Source organism: Erinaceus europaeus, chromosome 1 (genome assembly GCF_950295315.1).
Source record: "Erinaceus europaeus chromosome 1, mEriEur2.1, whole genome shotgun sequence".
Taxonomy (NCBI): Eukaryota; Metazoa; Chordata; class Mammalia; order Eulipotyphla; family Erinaceidae; genus Erinaceus; species Erinaceus europaeus.
Window position 1 is genome coordinate 168247982 of NC_080162.1, and position 19057 is coordinate 168267038.

The 19057-nt window shown below is 38.3% G+C and overlaps 1 protein-coding gene across 2 annotated transcripts in view; it reads right to left on the minus strand.

Annotated features, from left to right (window-relative positions):
- The window catches only part of CNBD1 (cyclic nucleotide binding domain containing 1), a 258856-nt gene that overhangs the window by 12055 nt on the left and 227744 nt on the right, over positions 1–19057 (minus strand). The window lies entirely within an intron of this gene.

A 19057-nucleotide genomic window follows, 5' to 3' on the forward strand; every position in this document is an offset into this window, starting at 1 on the left:
CATGCAAAGATGATGGGTCCTGAAATTGGTACAGCCTGGAATGTGTCTAGCTGTGACCAAGGAATGTGAGCTCAGACTTACATGGATGCAGAGGTTACACAGGCTCCTATGCTGATTAAGGGCCCCAGATCAGATCAATGATGTTTACAGTTAACAATAGTTATATACTTTTCCCATATTTGGGAGCTATTCTCTTCCCTGATGCAGTTTTCTAGTCTTTTTTCCAATTGTGACACAATTCCCCCAGACAATACTTTAGGTTACCTGCATGTTAGATGTCAGGCACAGGCAAAAACTAGTTGAGTAATGGGCCCCTTAGAATATATCTAAAATTGAACTACTAGCTTTTACCAAAATGGAGTCCCCAAATCTCCATCCACAATATTTTTGCCTTAGGTTCAAGATTAGTCCTATCTTAACTCTTTTTCAGCCACCAAGTTTAAGATGATACCATGATGACCACCTGACTTTCCAGGGCAGACAACCCCACCAGTGTGTCCTGGAGCCTCACCTCCCCAGATCCCTGCTCCACTAGGGAAAGAGAGAGATAGGCTGGGAGTATGGATTGATCTGTCAATGCCCATGTTCAGCGGGGAAACAATTAAAGCCAGGTCTTCCCCCTTCTGCATCCCATAATGTCCCTGAGTTCATGCTTCCAGAGGCTTAAAGAATAGGAAAGCTAGCATACGTGGCACAGAGTGCAAGAACCGGTGTAAGGATCCCGGTTGGACCCCCCGGCTCCCCACCTGCAGGTGGAAAGACATTCCATGTTCATGGATTGGAAGAATTAACATCATCAAAATGAATATACTACCCAGAGTCATCTACAAATTTAATACAATCCCCATCAAGATCCCAACCACATTTTTTAGGAGAATAGAACAAATGCTACAAATGTTTATCTGGAACCAGAAAAGACCTAGAATTGCTAAAACAATCTTGAGAAGAAAGAACAGAACTAGAGGCATCACACTGCCGGATCTCAAATTGTATTATAGAGCTATTGTAATAAAAAGTGCTTGGTATTGGAACATGAATAGACACACTGACCAGTGGAATAGAATTGAGAGCCCAGAAGTAATCCCCCACATCTATGGACATCTAATCTTTGACAAAGGTGCCCAGACTATTAAATGGGGAAAGCAGAGTCTCTTCAACAAATGGTGTTGGAAAAAATGGGTTGAAACATACAGGAGAATGAAACTGAACCACTATATTTCACCAAATACAAATGAAAATTCCAAGTGGATCAAGGACTTGAATGTTAGACCAGAAAGTATCAGATACTTAGAGGAAAATATTGGCAGAACTCTTTTCTCTTTTCCGCATAAATTTTAAAGACGTCTTCAATGGAACAAATCTAATTACAAAGAAGACTTAACGCAAGCATAACTCTATGGGACTACATCAAATTAAAAAGTTTCTGCACAGTATAATATGCCACTACCCAAACCAAGAGACCCCTCACAGAATGGAAGAAGATCTTTACGTGCCATACGTCAGACAAGAGTTTTTTTTTTTAAATAATTTATTTCTTTATTGGGGAATTAATGTTTTACATTCAACAGTAAATACAATAGTTTGTACATGCATAACATTCCCCAGATTCCCATTTAACAATACAACCCCCACTATGTCATTCATCATCTTTCATGGACCTGTATTCTCCCCACCCACCCACCCCAGAGTCTTTTACTTTGGTGTAATACTTGTCCAAAGACAAGAGTTTAATAACCAGGGATCACGGTTCGAGTCCCGGGCTCCCCACCTGCAAGAGGTTGCTTCATAAGCGGTGAAGCAGGTCTGCAGGATTTCTCTCCCCATCTCTGTCTCAATTTCTCTCTGTCCATCCAACTACAATGACAGCAATGACAACAACAACGATAAACAACAAGGACTACAAAAGGAAAAAAAAAATGGCCTCCAAGAGCAGTGAATTCATAGTGTGGACACTGAAGCCCCAGCAATAAGTCTGGAGGCAAAAAAAAAAAAAAAAAAAAAAACTTTTATCTAGTAGTCTAATAGATTGCTCTGGGTTTTTGGATTATGACCTGTGACATAGAACAGATTGTTTTAATATCATTACAGAAATGTCAGAATTCTTCTATTATTTGCAGTAATGTAGTTGTAATTTCTACTTTTTTTTTTATTAAGACATATGGGATTTTTTTTTTAAGTTAGAGAGCCTAGAATAGATATTTTCCTCAATGACTACTCTGTTTTCATTTCAAGGATACTGTGACCTGCTAAATGAATCATTGATTTTTCTTTTTGTTGACTACTGGAAGGCTTTGGGCTAAGATTTTGTCCTATTTCTCACACAGATGTGCAAAACATTTGGTATGCTCTCAAAGTATTCATCTCTTTCCTGACATCATCTACTTTTTCTGTCCTCATTTTCCCTTTACCCCAATTTTCTTACTCAGTCTTGATTTATTCCTTTTGCAGAATCTTGTATATTTTGTATAAAAAGTTTTATATTCTTAATAGAAAAGGTTAAGACAATCACATAGTTCAAATACTTTAATTCATTTTACTTTTAACATATATATGTAAAATAAGCCATTTTCCAGTGTTTTTTTTTTTTACCTTTTGTTTTTTGCTTGTCGTTAAAAATAAGAGTATAAAGGGCTGGCAGGACAGCTCACTGCAAGAGGGTACTTGCTTTGCAATGTACAACTCAGATTTCAACCCATTACCCACTACAATGGTTGGAGTTTCAATGCTATGTTGTCTTTCCCTCTCCCTCTACTTCTCTCTGTCTGAAAATGTTGGCCTGGAGCAAGGAAACTCTGGCAACAACAAAACAAACAACAAACAGATAAATAATAAGTAAAAACAGAGGGTATACAGGTGTCTTACCCTGTACAGAAAATACATGACCAGGTGCAAAGATTTGGGTTTGAGCCCCGGGCCATTACATAAGAATACCTTCAGGGAGCTTTTCTTTCTGTATTTTTTTTCTCTTTCTGTCTCTCACCCTCTATCAAAGAGGGAAAATAAAATGGCTACTGTGATACTAGAGTGATGCAGGGCCCATCACTAATCCTGTTGGCAAAAGAAAAACATAAAAGAATACTTCAAGCAGAGAAAGATAAATCAGAGATATTAGGGGGGAGTTCTAACTATGAATTTTCTTAATTTTGACTACTTGTCATATATTCCTACGAAATCAACTGCGAAAATAAAGTTTAAGAAATAAGAAAGCAAATGTTAAATTGAAATATTTAAACTTCTGTTTCTAATTAGAACAAATGTTATGGTCTCTTAAAATTGCTCTTGATTTAATGTGATTTTTTTCATGCATAATTATAATGAATTATCCTTCTGTTTATAACCATATTTTTCCAGAAGAAGGAGTAATATAAAGTAGATTTCTACAATTTGGTAGTCAATCAATTCTGGTTTTCCAAATAAGTTTTCTGAAAGCATCCCTCTTTCTGGAACAACTATTTCTTATTGCATAATTAATTTTAAGACAATAAAGAACATTTGAGATGTCCTACTAGTCTAGCAAGAAGTCTGTTTTTGAAACAGGATAAAAAAGTCAGGGTATTAAATTAACAATGAAACAATATTATCGTGTACAACAGGTATATATAGAGTGCAATATGTTATTATCCATGCAATATACAAAATGTAGATAATGGAAACAAATTCGTCAAATTTTGTGTTATTGATGTAAAAATAGTGATATTAAACTTTTATAGTGATGTTAAACTTTTCCCATTTTTACTTTCTGCAAATCATGTATAGATAATTCACTCTGTATAGAACAGAATGTTAGAAAATTTTACCAAATATATGCTACTTATAGGTATTGACAACACCAGGGAAATAACAGCTTCCAAATTTTCTCCATAATTCTCGCTAATAGGAAATTGGAACCATCATATGATCCATTTACTTTATCATATTGGACACATAAGTTGATGACCTATTATGTAAGATACTTTATTGATATCCATACTGTACTAATCCATTGCTTACTTTTCTGAGTTTTGATGAACTTCCAAAAAAAAAAAAAACTAGCAATGTCTTTTAACCTTCTGATTCTTTTAATCTAAGACACATCTTGTGAGAAAAGAAGTAGTCACGTTATATTATATACACAAGTGGTTATTATAGCAAAAAGTACCCACCTGTTTCTTTAAATGCTTCTGCCTTACCACAGATGTCAAATTCATAATTGAATAGATACATATATATCCATAAAATATTTGTATTTAGTATTTTAGTAGGATATCTATATTGAAACACTGCCCCAGGAACTTTATAAAAGGTCTAAATCCTTTCCTATTTCTTTCTTTTTTTTTTTTTTTCATGACCCGAGGAAATTTGAGCTTATTGATTTTCTGGGCACAGACCAAGGGACATCTGTTCAACTGAGCTTGTTGTAATTGATATGCTAATTAAAATGACTTTTAGTTTTTAGTGTTTTGTTTATTTTTCATGATACAGATGCCCTGTGGCATTTCACAATGGGTGTTGTCTTTACAAATAAGCAAACTAAGCCATTCCCTTATTGTTTCTGACTTAAAACTATACATGATGTAACCCTAAGTACTTCCTTTCACCTTTCTCCAGCCAGAATATTCTGGGATTTCCTCCAGAATAAAGATCAGCTTAGTGGGATTCATGCATCTGTCACATCTGGAGTATCTCAGTGTAACCCCGCCAGTGAGCAAAAACAATGCTAAGGTCAGGTCATGGTTTTCATAAAGTGCAACAATCTGCTTATATTTTGTAGCCAAAGATGCAGTGATCTAACCATATTTCCTACTTCAAGTACAGCTGATTTGGTGTCATATTCCCTACTTTTCTAATATGTTACTTTCTATTACACTAATATCAACCACAGTGTATTCAAGACAAATTCACACCAAGCTAGAAATCATTCAACATCACTGGAATATGGGACAGTGGTAGGGTTGGGGGAGGAATTTCAGCCTATCCTTTAGACTCAAGCCAAAAGCTGTAATAATAATAATATAACTGCCTAACAATAGTGTCAACAATAAACCTGACTGAAAAGTTGCACAAATTATTGGAGTTTTTCTTTGTTGTTTCTTTCTTTTTTATTCTTCTTTATTTTCTTAAGACTATAGTTATTTTATTTTAATCCCCTAAGAGATACAGAGAGAAAGGCCAGAGTATTGCTCAGCTGTAGTTGTGGTAGCAATGGATATTGAAGTTGGGACCTTAGAGCCTCAGGAATGACAGTCTTTTGTATAACTATTATGCTATCTTCTCAATCCTACTTGTCTTTTTTTCTATCCAGTTTCTAGAAAAATGTCCCTTTTTTGAGGGTGCTATAGGTTGGTGAAAGGAATTTGAAGAGAAATGAAATTGTTTACTTATAGAAAGACATGATTATATAAACCATGACTCAAAAAAAAGAATAAATTACAATAATAAATATCACAATAAACTTCTCACTTTAAAACCTCATCTGCTACCGTTAAAGGAATAAGGGGGTTGCCAATTACATTAAAGGAATAAGGGGGACAGCATCTGTCCCCCATTCAGAGAGTTTGTCATGCCAATTGATGGGAAAGCATGATTATTCAGGTAAATTAAACTTTATTGGACACAAAAAACCTGTTAGGAAAGAGAGAGAGAGAAGGAAAGAGAGAGAAGGGGACTTAACAGGCTTTATGATCACACGGTGGTCCTGCACAAGAGAGAGAGAGAGTGAGAGAGAGAGAGAGAGAGAGAGAGAGAGAGAGAACCCCCAAAAGCTCACCCCTTTAAAGCCAAAGACCCCACCCCAGTTCTGGGTGGTGCCTTCTCTCCCTCAACACTACCTTACTGAGTTCCTTATAGTTCTCAGTATATTGGCTTGGCTATCCATATTTTCTTTACGTTTCTTATCATCCTTAATTTATTTTTTTCCCTTCAACTTGTGCCATACATTTACCATTTATTAAACCCTCCGATTCAATCATCAGTTGACCTTTGAACTGGCCACATTTTCATTTGCTTCCACATTTTAAACCTATGTTTGATAGAGCATTTAATTTATGTAACTACCAGTTATGTACCCTACACAAAGATAACAGAAGTAAACACACACAACTGCTCTCAGAAAACATAGCTTCGATTGAGAGTTTATATGGTTACACTAATTATTTCTCCTCTTACAGAGAAATTCCTATCACCTGCCCAAGCTGGTTTCCGCCCAGGAAGATCTACATGCGAACAAGCCCTGGCCCTCTCAACTTACATTGAAAATGGATTCCAGAAGAATTTAAAGACGGGTGCTGTCTTTGTTGCTCTCACAGCAGCCTATGACACGGTCTGGCACCGTGGTCTCCTAGTCAAGATCTCAAGATGCCTGCCTCCAGGGTGGCCAACACTATATCGTTTCTTCTCCAAAACAGAAGATTCTGGGTGCATCTGGGTGACAAGTCTAGCAGATGGAGACTTGTCTCAAGTGGCCTCCCCCAGGGCTCTGTTCTGGCTCCTACGCTATTTAATATTTACATCAATGACCTCCCAGAAACTTCTTCAAGGAAGTTCATCTACGCTGATGACATCTGCTGTGCAACTCAGGCATCAAAGTTCGACATCCTCAAGGAAACACTCACGAAAGACATGTCTCTGATATCTGATTACTGTAAAAAATGGTGACTAATCCCTAGCACTGCAAAAACGGTATCATCTGTTTTCCATCTACACCATGCCTCGGCCTCACGTGAGCTTAATGTGCAGCTTGGCGATACGAGAATCCGGCATGAAGCCCAGCCAAGTCTATCTTGGTGTTACTCTCGATCGCACCCTGTCATTTCACAAACATCTCATAAAAACTGCAGCAAAGGTGGGCGCAAGGAATAACATCATTGCAAGACTGGCCAGCTCCTCATGGGGCGCGAGCGCTTCCACACTGCGATCATCATCTCTGGCATTATGCTATTCCACTGCAGAATACTGTGCCCCAGTATGGTTCCGTAGCCCCCATGTCCACTTGGTCGATTCCAAATCATATTCCTCCATGAGGATAATTTCTGGAACCATCCGTTCCACCCCAGTTCCATGGCTGCCAGTTCTTAGCAACATCGCCCCGCCAGATATTCGTTGGGATGTGGCATCATCTAAGTTCATTTCCCACGTCTACGCTCGACCGGACCTGCCAGTATATGTGGATATCTTCACCTACCCTGTCCAACGCTTGACGTCTCGTCACCCAATCTGGTCCCCTATGCCTACACTGAACTTCTTTGTTCCAGACTCTTGGAAACAGAGTTGGCAGTCAACTGAGGTAAAGAACAAACACCTCATCACAGATCCCTGCAAGCGTCAACCCGGCTTTGACCTAGCATGTTATGATTGGGCCCTCATCAATCGCTATTGAACAGGCCATGGCCGGTTCCATCACTGGGGAGCCAGAGACGACCCAAACTGCCCCTGTGGCTACAGACAGACTATGTCCCACATAGTCAACGACTGCCTCCTCTCCAGATTCAAAGGAGGTCTCGAAACTTTACATCAGGCTCAACCTGATGCTGTTGACTGGCTACGGAAGAAGGGCAAACGCTAGAAAAAGAACTAATTAAAATGAACCACACTGGGTGGCAACCTATCCAATAGAAAATAATTAGTTCTGTCTAAAATACTTTTATTTTGACTCCTAATATAGTACCCTATTAAACACTGTTCTGATATCAAAACTGAATGAGACTTTTTTTTTTAGTGCCCTTTTGTCACTAATGTTTAACATAATGCTGGTAAATAGTGATGTTAATTACAGAATTGAAATAACAAAACAGGGCAGAAATAAGAATGGAATTGAAGTGGGAGGAAAATTTCTTTCTGAAAACAGATATAAAGTTTTATCATATGTAGTTTCTGTAGTTCTTCTTTTATTAAATCGTGTGCTATAGGACTTAGAATGTAGTATAGTGATTAAGACACTGCTATTGGAAACATGTGGTCCCTGAGTTTGATCCCTGGCATCCTATGTGCTAAAGCAATGCTTTGCTTCTCTCTCTCTCCTCTAAAAAAACAGGTCAGGATAACCCTTAATTAAAATTGTGTAGTAGAGGACATAGGTGAGTAGTTAGTGTTATGCACAAAACTGAGAAAATTTGCACATGTACCAACTACTGTATTTTACGGTTGACTGTAAGCCATTAACCCCCTGATAAAGGAAAATAAATAAATAAATAAAATAAAGTTATATGGTGTGTACTACAGTTTCATGACTTACTTGTATAATTAAACCCACTTGCTAGACGTTTTGTGATGTTACATGGCAGATGTCAAAAATTATTTTCATAGAATAAAATTAGAGACAAGTCTTTATTAAATGACACTAATAAAACATTCCATCAAGCAAGTCAAAAGGAAGATTTTTATAGTCAGGAAGAAGGTAGGACTAGGCTACAGTAAAAGAAATAAGAATTTTTGAAGCAAAGTCACCTTCCCTTAGGGAAAGACAGGTGACTTTTTATCATGAAGATTGCCTCCCTAGAATAGGCCAGAAAGCTCCAAATTAACTGGTTTAAGATAGTATTTTGTTAAAGGTTGAAGCTGTTATTAGGATAGGTGCTAAGTCTGGGTGGAGCCTGTCATGAAGGGTACCATTACAAGCTATTACTGTTATTGTTATTATTATTATTTCTCCACTTTAATACATGCAGTGCTGAGGATCACACCCAGGGCCTCATCCTTGCAACTCCAATTCTCTACCCACTCAATCATTTCACTAGCAGCAGATTTTTTCCTTTGTTTTCTTTTTGCTTTAATACTGCCTGTACAGCAGTGTTTGTATTCATAGATAGAAAACCTGATGTTGAATGAAGATAAGCAATACTCTATTGTCTTCAACAAGAACTTTGTATTCTTTTTGTTCCCTCTCCCTTTCTGTCTTTCTGTGGCAATAAAAGTCAGCCTGAAATTGCATGTTTGCAATTCTCCATCAACTAAATCAACAGTCTAAAAATATTCAAGTAAGATATTGCTGTACTCATTTTAAAAAGGTCCTTAACAGAAATTTTCAATTGAAATCTCATTGCATTGTAACTTTACATAGGTTTCAGGTACACATAATTGAAAATCAACATGTGAAACCTTTGTCCTTATTTAGACTCAGTCCAATGTCATTGCTGTGCTCCTTTCCATCAGTTAATGACTAACTGGTCTTAGGGGTTAAAAGTTTATAATCATTTTATTTAGGTCTTTCATTCATTTCTCTTCTCTACATAATACACGTGAGTGAAATAAGATGGTGTTTGTCTTTCTCGATTTGACTTATTTAATTTAGTATGATGCCCTCTAATTCCATGGATGTTGCTGCAAGTGGCAGGACTTCACAGTATTCAACAGAGGAGGAGTCTATTATGTATCTGTACTACATATTCCCAAGAACTGGACAAAAGTTTTTTTTTAATTTATTTATTCCCTTTTGTTACCCTTGTTGTTTTATTGTTGTAGTTATTATTATTATTTTCATTGATGTTGTCATTGTTGGATAGGACAGAGAGAAATAGAGAGAGGAGGAGAAGACAGAGGGGGAGAGAAAGACACCTGCAGACCTCCTTCACGGCTTGTGAAGCGACTTCCCTGCAGATGGGGAAATGGGCCCTCGATCTGGAATCCTTAAACTGTTCCTTGGACTTTGTGCCACCTGAGCTTAATCTGCTACACTACCACCTGACTCCCTGGACACAAGTGTTCTAAGCTGACAAAGGGGAAAAAAAAGATGAACTTCCTTTAAAAGAAACGAGATTCTGCTTTTCATTTTAAAATCTATTTTAAATTGCAGCAAGCAATAATAACTGACACAGAACATCTGCTAAATGCTTTACATAATAATTTAAATCCTGAAACCAATTATTTGGGATAGTTGCTATTATATCTTTTTTTAAAATTTCTTTATTGGGGAATTAATGTTTTAAATACAATAGTCTGTATATTCATAACATTTCCCAGTTTTCCATATAACAATACAACCCCTACTAGGTCGTCTGTCACCCTTTTTGGACCTGTATTATTGCCCACCCACCCACCCCAATTGGAGCAATACGCCAATTTCAGTTCAGGTTCTACTTGTGTTTTCTTTTCTGATCTTGTTTTTCAACTTCTTCCTGAGAGTGAGATCATCCCATATTCATCCTTCTGTTTCTGACTTATTTCACTTAACATGAGTTTTTCAAGGTCCATCCAAGATCTCCTGAAAATGGTGAAGTCACCATTTTTAATAGCTGAGTAGTATTCGTGTGTGTATATATACCACACTTGATCAGCCACTCATCTGTTGTTGGACACCTGGATTGCTTCCAGGTTTTGGCTATTACAAATTGTGCTGCCAAGCACATATGTGTACACAGATATTTTTGGATGGGTGTGTTGGGTTCCTTAGGATATATCCCCAGGAGAGAAATAGTAGAATCACAGGGTAGGTCCATTTCTAGCCTTCTGAGAGTTCTCCAGACTGCTCTCCAAAGAGGATGGACCAACTTACATTCCCACCATCAGTGCAGGAGGGTTCCTTTGACCCACAACCTCTCCAGCATATGATGCTGTTACCTTTTCTGATGTATGACACTATCACAGGAATGAAGTGGTATCACATTGTTGTCTTTATCTGCATTTTTCTGACAATCAATGAATTGAAGCATTTTTTTTTTAACCACAGTACTGCTCACCTCTGGCTTATGGTGGTGTGGGGGAACAGAATTGAAAGCCCAGAAATAAACCCCCACACCTATGGACATCTAATCTTTGATAAGGAGGCCCAAAGTATTAAAAGGAAAAAGGAGGCTCTCTTCAATAAATGGTGCTGGGAAAATTGGGTTGTAACATGCAGAAGAATGAAACTGAACCACTTTATCTCACCAGAAACAAAAATCAACTCCAAATGGATGAACGACTTGGATGTTAGACCAGAAACAATCAAATACTTAGAGGAAAACATTGGTAAAACACTTTCCCACCTACACCTCAAGGACATCTTTGATGAATCAAACCCAACTGCAATAAAGACTAAAGCAGAAACAAACCAATGGGACTACATCAAATTGAAAAGCTTCTGCACATCCAAAGAAACTATTAAACAAACAAAGAGACCCATCACAGAATGGGAGAAGATCTTCACATGCCATACATCAGACAAGAGACTAATCACCAAAATATATTAAGAGCTCAGCAAACTTAGCAACAAAAAAGCAAATGACCCCATTCAAAAATGGACAGAGGATATGAACAAAACATTCACCTCAGAGGAGATCCAAAAGGCTAACAAACATATGAAAAACTGCTCTAGGTCACTGATTGTCAGAGAAATGCAAATTAAGACAACATTGAGATACCACCTCACTCCTGTAAGAATGGCATACATCAAAAGGACAGCAGCAACAAGTGCTGGAGAGGCTGTGGGGACAGAGGAACCCTTTTGCATTGCTGATGGGAATGTAAATTAGTACAGCCTCTGTGAAGAGCAGTCTGGAAAACTCTCAGAAGGCTAGACATGGACCTTCCATATGATCCAGTAATTCCTCTCCTGGGGTTATACCCCAAGGACTCCATAACACCCAACCAAAAAGAGGTGTGTACTCCTATGTTCACAGCAGCACAATTTATAATAGCTAAAACCTGGAAGCAACCCTGGTGCCCAACAACAGATGAGTGACTGAGAAAGCTGTGGTATATATACACAATGGAATACTATGCAGCTATCAAGAACAATGAACCCACCTTCTCTGACCCAGCTTGGACAGAGCTAGAAGGAATTATGTTAAGTGAGCTAAGTCAGAAAGATAAAGATGAGTATGGGATGATCTCACTCATCAACAGAAGTTGAGGAAGAAGATCTGAAAGGGAAACTAAAAGCAGGATCTGACCAAATTGTAAGTAGGGCACCAAAGTAAAAAACCTGTGGTGAGGGGTAGACATGCAGCTTCCTGGGCCGGTGGGGGTTGGGGGTGGGTGGGTGGGATGGGACATAGTCTTTTGGTGGTGGGAATGGTGTTTATGTACACTCCTAGTAAAGTGTAGTCATATAAATCACTAGTTAATTAATATGAGGGGGGAAAATTAATTGTATGTCTCAAAGTTTTTAAAACACAGACTGAGTCTTTTTAATATATAGGCTGTGTATTTGATATGCAGACTCTCTCAAAAGCAAGTAGATCAGAAGCAACCAATGGCAAGGCTACATACAAGATACTGGGTACTAAACAGCAAACTCTAACAAAAGGACTTTTCAAAATTAACACAATTACCAAATAATGTGATAACATTAACTATCGATTGTCTTTTTGAACCCTAAGACAGCAGGAACCTCACGTCTCCACTAGAGAGCCTATATTTCCCCCAGTCCTGGAACCTTAGGATATGGCCCACTTTCCAGCATGCCTCTCCCAATCCATATCAAATAATATTGCATCTGCCGATCGCAACCTAATCAACACAATGATTACCACCTCAACATGCTTCAGCTCAGACTGTGTCCAGAGACTTCAGGTGTGGAATGACAATCCTTCAGCTTCATTATTCGGGTGAGACCTTTCATTTGATAGTATCCTCTAATTCCATCCCAGGTGGTTCACTTTCTAACAAAGTCCCAAAACTTAGATATACACCAGGTTCTGTGAGAGAGAGCATATGTTCACACTTATCTATAAACTAGTGCAAAATATATACCTGAAAACAGAAGTACACTAGAGTTTGCAGTGAGTACCCCCCTAACACTTCCTCTCCACTGTTCCAAGCTTTGGGTCCATGACTGCTCAACAATTTGTTTGGCTTTGTATGTTAACTCTCTTTTCAGCCACCAGGTTCCAGATGCCATCAGGATGCCGGCCAGGCTTCCCTGGACTGAAGACCCCACCAATGTGTCCTGGAGCTCAGCTTCCCCAGAGACCCACCCTACTAGGGAAAGAGAGAGGCAGGCTGGGCGTATGAATCAACCTTCCAATGCCTATGTTCAGTGGGGAAGCAATTACAGAAGCCAGACCTTCCACCTTCTGCAACCCACAATGACCCTGGGTCCATGCTCCCAGAGGGATAGAGAATGGGAAAGCTATCAGGGGAGGGGATGGGATATGGATATTGGGTGGTGGGAATTGTGTGGAGTTGTACCCCTCCTACACTATGGTTTTGTTAATTTATCTGTTCTTAAATAAAAAATAAATTAAAAAAAAAGAATTCTAGTTAGAGTCCCCTGTCTCCCCAACTGCAGGGGAGTCACTTCACAGGCAATGAAGCATGTCTGCGGGTGTCTATATTTCTCTCCCCCTCTCTGTATTCCCTTTCTCTCTCCATTTCTCTCTATCCTAATCAACAAGGACATCAACAACAATGACATCAATAACAACAAGAATAATAACTACAACAAGGGCAACAAAAGGGAATAGATAAATAAAAAAAAAGACAACATAAAGTACATAATCAAACATTTTCTACTTAAACCTAGATGTCCTTCTCATTTCCTTATTTCACTTCCCCTTTTACTCTAAACCTAGTCCTGTCATAAAATAAGGGCAACAAAAGCTGGATATGGGTAAGAGACTGGCACTTTTATTTTTTATTTTATTTATAAAAAGTAAACACTGACAAACAATAGGATAAGAGGGATACAACTCCACACAATTCCCACCACCAAAACTCCGTATCCCATCCCCTCTCTTGGTAGCTTTCCTACTATTTTTTTTTTTATTTAACAAAGGAGACATTAACAAAACCGTAGAATAAGAGGGATACAATTACACAATTCCCATAACCCGATCTCCATATCCCATCCCCTCCCCTGATAGCCTGCCCATTCTCTATCTCTCTGGGAGTATGTATCCAGGGTCATTGTGGGTTGCAGAGGGTAGAAGGTCTGGCTTCTGTAATTGCTTCCCTGCTGAACACAGGCGTTGACTGGTCGATCCATACTCCCAGCCTGTCTCTCTCTTTCCCTAGTAGGTTATCCCTCTGGGATTATGGACCCAGGGTCAGTGTGGGATTCAGAAGGTGAAAGGTCTGGCTTCTGTAATTGTTTCCCCGCTGAACATAGGCGTTGGTAGGTTGATTCATACTCCCAGCCTGCCTCTCTCTTTCCCTAGTGGGGTAGGGTTCCGGGAAATCGGAGCTCCAGGACACATTGGTGGGGTTCTCTGTCAGGGAAGTCTGGTTGACATCATGCTAGCATCTGGAACCTAGTGGCTGAAAAGAGAGTTAACATATAAAGCCAAACAAATTGTTAACATGAACCTAATGGCTGGAATAGTGCAGATGAAGAGTGGGGGGACCCCTCCGTTTTGTAGATAGCTAGTAGGCATATTTTAGTTATATTGCAAAGGGCCTGTGGCTACACTAGATTTTTTTTTCCCCCTGAGCCTGGCACTTTTTAATAATGTCCCTTTTGGTCACTACCAGGCCCTATCATCTGGGGCCCTAGTCAGGGATTCCTGAGATTACCACATAGATATGATGAGACTAGACCTCTAGCAGATCCCTTTCTCCACCATCACTAGTCATCTCCATCATGAACAACATCATAAATCCTCTTGTGGGCCTGTACAAGACATTGCCCTCAATGTAGAATAACAGTGGTAGAAATTGCTCCACTCTCCAAAGGGAGGCTGAGTCAACATATTCTGCTGCTTGAGGAAGAGTGGTTTTGAAATGAGTACAGCCTAGAATACTCCTAGCCATGATCATGGGATGCAAGTTCAGACTGGCAAGGATGCAGAAGTTACACAGGCTTCTATGCTAAGTAAGGATAGACACAGACCCTAGGTGAGATCAATGGGTTTTACAGTTAGTGGTATTTATATACTATTCCATATTTACGATCTTCTTTCTGCCCTGATCCAGCTTTTTAGTCCTATTTCCAATACTGACACCATCTTCCCAGATAATACTTTTATCCAACCTGCATGTTAACTATCAGGCTCAGGCAAAAGTTAGTAAAGTCATGGGCCCCTTGGAATATACCTAAAACAGACTTCCTAGCTTCTTCTACATGAAGACCCCAAATCTCATCTGATTTATTCTTACCCTTAGGTTCCTGCTAATTAAACAATTTATGCTGCTTTATATCTTAACACTTTTCAGTCAACAAGTTGCAGATGCTACCATGACACCAATGTGACTTAACCTGGGCAGATGATTTCGGCAATGAGTCCTAGAACCTCACCTCCCCAGAGCCCTATCCTACTGAGGAAGATAGAAACAGGCAAGGGGTATGGATCGGCCTGTTAATGCCCATGTCCAGTGAAGAAGCAATTATAAAAGCCAGACCTTCCTCCTTCTGTACCCCATAAAGATCTTTGGTTCACACTGCCAGAGGGATAAAGAATAGGGAAGCTTCCAATAGGGCATACAGAACTCTGGTGGTGGGAATTGTGTGGAATTTTACCCGTATTATCCCACAGTCTTGTCCATCATTATTATATCACTAATAAAAAGAAAGGAAAAAAGAAAGCAATGATAAAAATAATCAGAAATGAAAGAGATGGAATTAGAAACAAAAGGAAATACAAAGAATCATCCAATAATATGATGAATACCTTGATGCAAAGATTCAACAACCAAAATGAGATGGATGCAATTCTAGAATCATACCACATTCAAAGTTAATTTTTCAATTTTATGACTATCTTTATTTATTTGTTGGATAGAGACAGCCAGAAATCAAGAGGGAAGGGGGAACAGAGAGGAGAGAAACAGAGAGACACCTGTAACACTGCTTCACCACTTGTAAAACTTTATTCCTGCATGTGGGGACCTGGGGCTCAAACGACTGCCCAGTTTTTTTGTGTTTTATAACATGTGCACTCTACCTGATGCTCTACCACCCCGCCCCGGAAATAGATATCTTAAGCATACCAATCACTAGTATAGAAATTGATTTAGTAATGAGAATATCTCTCCAAGAATAAAAAGACAAGCTTAAAAAATTCTCTAAGACTCAAAAAAAAAAAAAAAACTTACATGGATTCTGCTTTCTTTAAAAAAGTGGAAGGAGGCCAATGACTTCCAAATAAGTTCCATGAAGCTGACATCACTCTGATATCTAAAGCAGGAAAAGACTCTACCAAAAAAGAAATTGACAGTGGGCCAGGCAGAGGCGCATCAGGTTAAGTTTATATAGTAGCAAGCTCTGATCCCTGTTTGAGCCCCTGGCTCCCCACCTGCAGGAGAAGGGGTTGCTTCACAAGTGCTGAATCAGGTCTGCAGGTATCTATTTTTCTTGCTCTCTTTCTTCCTCTCCCCTCTCAATTTATCTGTATCCTATCCAAAAAAAATTTTTTAAATGGTTGCAGGAGTAGTGGATTCATAGAGCAAGTGCTGAGCTCCAGCAATAGCCCTGGAGATAAAATTTAAAGAATAATAATTTTTAAAAAAGTGACAGACCTACAGCGCTTATGAACATAGACACAAAAAAGCTTGGATAAAACCCTGGAAAATCAAATATAACAACATATCAAGAAAATTGTTGGGACTATGTGTAAGCCTGATAGAGCTTAGGGAGAACCACCCCCGTCCTTGGGTGGAGGTCTGAGAAGATAACCTCTTAGTAAGTCTCTCTCAACTGAGGTGAGCAAAAGGGGGGAAACTCAGACTTAGTTCTTTCCTTCTTGATTCTCAGGCCCACAGAAACCCCAATACTTCCCTCCATTAACTGCAGGCCACATGGCCGCAGATTCACTTATTCAAAGTTACCTTCTGATCACAGAAGGACACACCTTATCACACACTTCATCACACACCTCAGACCCCAGACAAGATAAATTCCAAACTATATGGCTTTTTGATATCTATCTTCTCTCTGTCTAACCCTTCTGGTTTAACCCCTATGCTTCTCTCAAATAACTTTGGATAATTAAGTTGCTTGTGTCATGGAGAATTAACTGTCTTATATCTCATCAATTCCTGTCATACCAGCCCCCTACCATGGGGGCAAGCCGACCTTTAAGAAAACTGTAATTTCTGACATATTTTAATAATAATTCCCGTTGTTTGGTTTTCTATTTAACTCATGTCCACCTTGCTAATAAACGAGTTCTGAGTTCTGAGCATGCTGGAGAGCTCCCTGGTGTCTTTTACTTCGTGTTACCCCTGTCATGAGCGAGAAAGAACCAGTCCGTTACCTTTCCCCTGGAGATCACCCCGCCAGAGACCCAACAGAAAATAATTCATCAAGACAAAGTGAAATTCCATAGGAAACAAATGTTTCAATGTCTGAATCAGTGTTAGCCATAGTATCAACATACCAGCAAAAAGAAAAAGAAAAATCACATGGTCATAGCAATCAATGCTGAAAAAGTAAGGTCCAACATTCCTATATTAGAGATACTCTCCAGAAATTGAGAATAGAATGATAATTCCTCAATATAATGAAGACCATTTATGATAAACCAACATGTAACACTATTTTCAATGGGGAAAAGCAAAGGCTCCTCCCACAAACTAAAATTAGGAACTATGGTGGTTATTTTGGGGAGATAAGAAAATGGGGACACAGAACACAGAACTTTGGTGGTGGATGAGGTGTTGAAGACATATTGCAGTCTTAAAATATTATAACCCACTATTAATTGCAAAAAAAAAAAGGAGAAAAGAAACATATGTCAACTTCTGTCAAGGTTTGTGTTACTTGATAAGTAATTTAAGGAAACATTCTTACCTCATGTTCATTATAATAGTTTGTTCAATATGCAACTTAATGTACAAATCACAAATGAGTACAAACAGATCTTCCCTTTGAGGAACTACTACTTTTTATTAATGTATTTATAAGATAAAAAAAATATTGACAAGACCACAGAATAAGACGGGTACAATTCCATACAATTCCCATCACCAGAGTTCTGCAGCCCATCACCGCCCTTGAAATTTTTCTATTTTTTATCCCTCTGGGAGCATAGACACAGGATACAGAAATGGAAAGTCTGGCTTTGGAACTTCTACTTTTATCATACTAAGTCCTAAAGAAGGACTCAGCCTGTATGCATATTGAGCCATAGGAGCATACTAAAAGCATCATGGAAAGTCATGTGCATTTCATTGGAAATTTTGTGTAGAGTGCACACAGTTAAGCTCTGGCTGTATACAATCTGGTCTTTAAAAATTGTCTTTAGGAATATCCAGTCCTCAAAGACAGTACTTAGTTATACTGCCAATATATCTCCTTTTCCCATTATTATTTTCATATATCACACACGCTACTCCAGACATGTTAATTTTTTTAATCATTAGATTATTTGGTTTCTGCACTCTTTTCATATAAAATAATGGTATTGGGACATTTGATTTCTCCATATCCCTGTGGAATTTCATTGACACACTTTCTCCACACTCTTCAATAAACTACAAACTTGTTTTAGATTATAATTGTGCTGCTTATAAATTTATTGAAATTTTATGGACTAGTTAAATATTATAACATGGTCTTATTAATAATTGGTCTCTATGCACTCTATAGCATACTGTAAAATTTAAAAATATTTTCACAAGTCATTTATTATATCTACAAATATGATTCAGTCATATAAAATGTGCAAGATAAAACTAAAAATATCACCTTAAGTTTTTATATGTTGGTTTAACTGTTTATCCTACTTTATAAATGTGAAATTATTTTGATGCATTAAAAATTCCATGATATTCACCCAAAACCAATTTTAAGTACATATTATCGTCACTGTTACATATTGGCATAGGTTTGTACAATAAGTCTCTGGAACATTTCGATCACATATAGCTAAAATGTTAAATTAACACATTGGTGAGCAACTACCCATTCCTTCCCAGTCTAAAGAGGCCTGGAAGCCACAAGGTTCCTTGCTTTCATTTATCTGGTTAATGTAAATATATCATCTGGATTGAATAATGCAGTATTTGTCCTTCTGTGACTAGTCAACTTAGTATGATGGTCTCAAAGTTCATCCAATTTGTTGTATATTGAAGTCCAGCATGACAATGAAATTGGGCTAATTCAATATGATCTCTCAAATTATTTTAGACTTAACATAAAATATAAAATAATAAAAACTTGAGAGAGAAAAACATACTCAAAACTCCTTTACTTAGACCTTATCACATGGAACATTTCTGCTGAGAT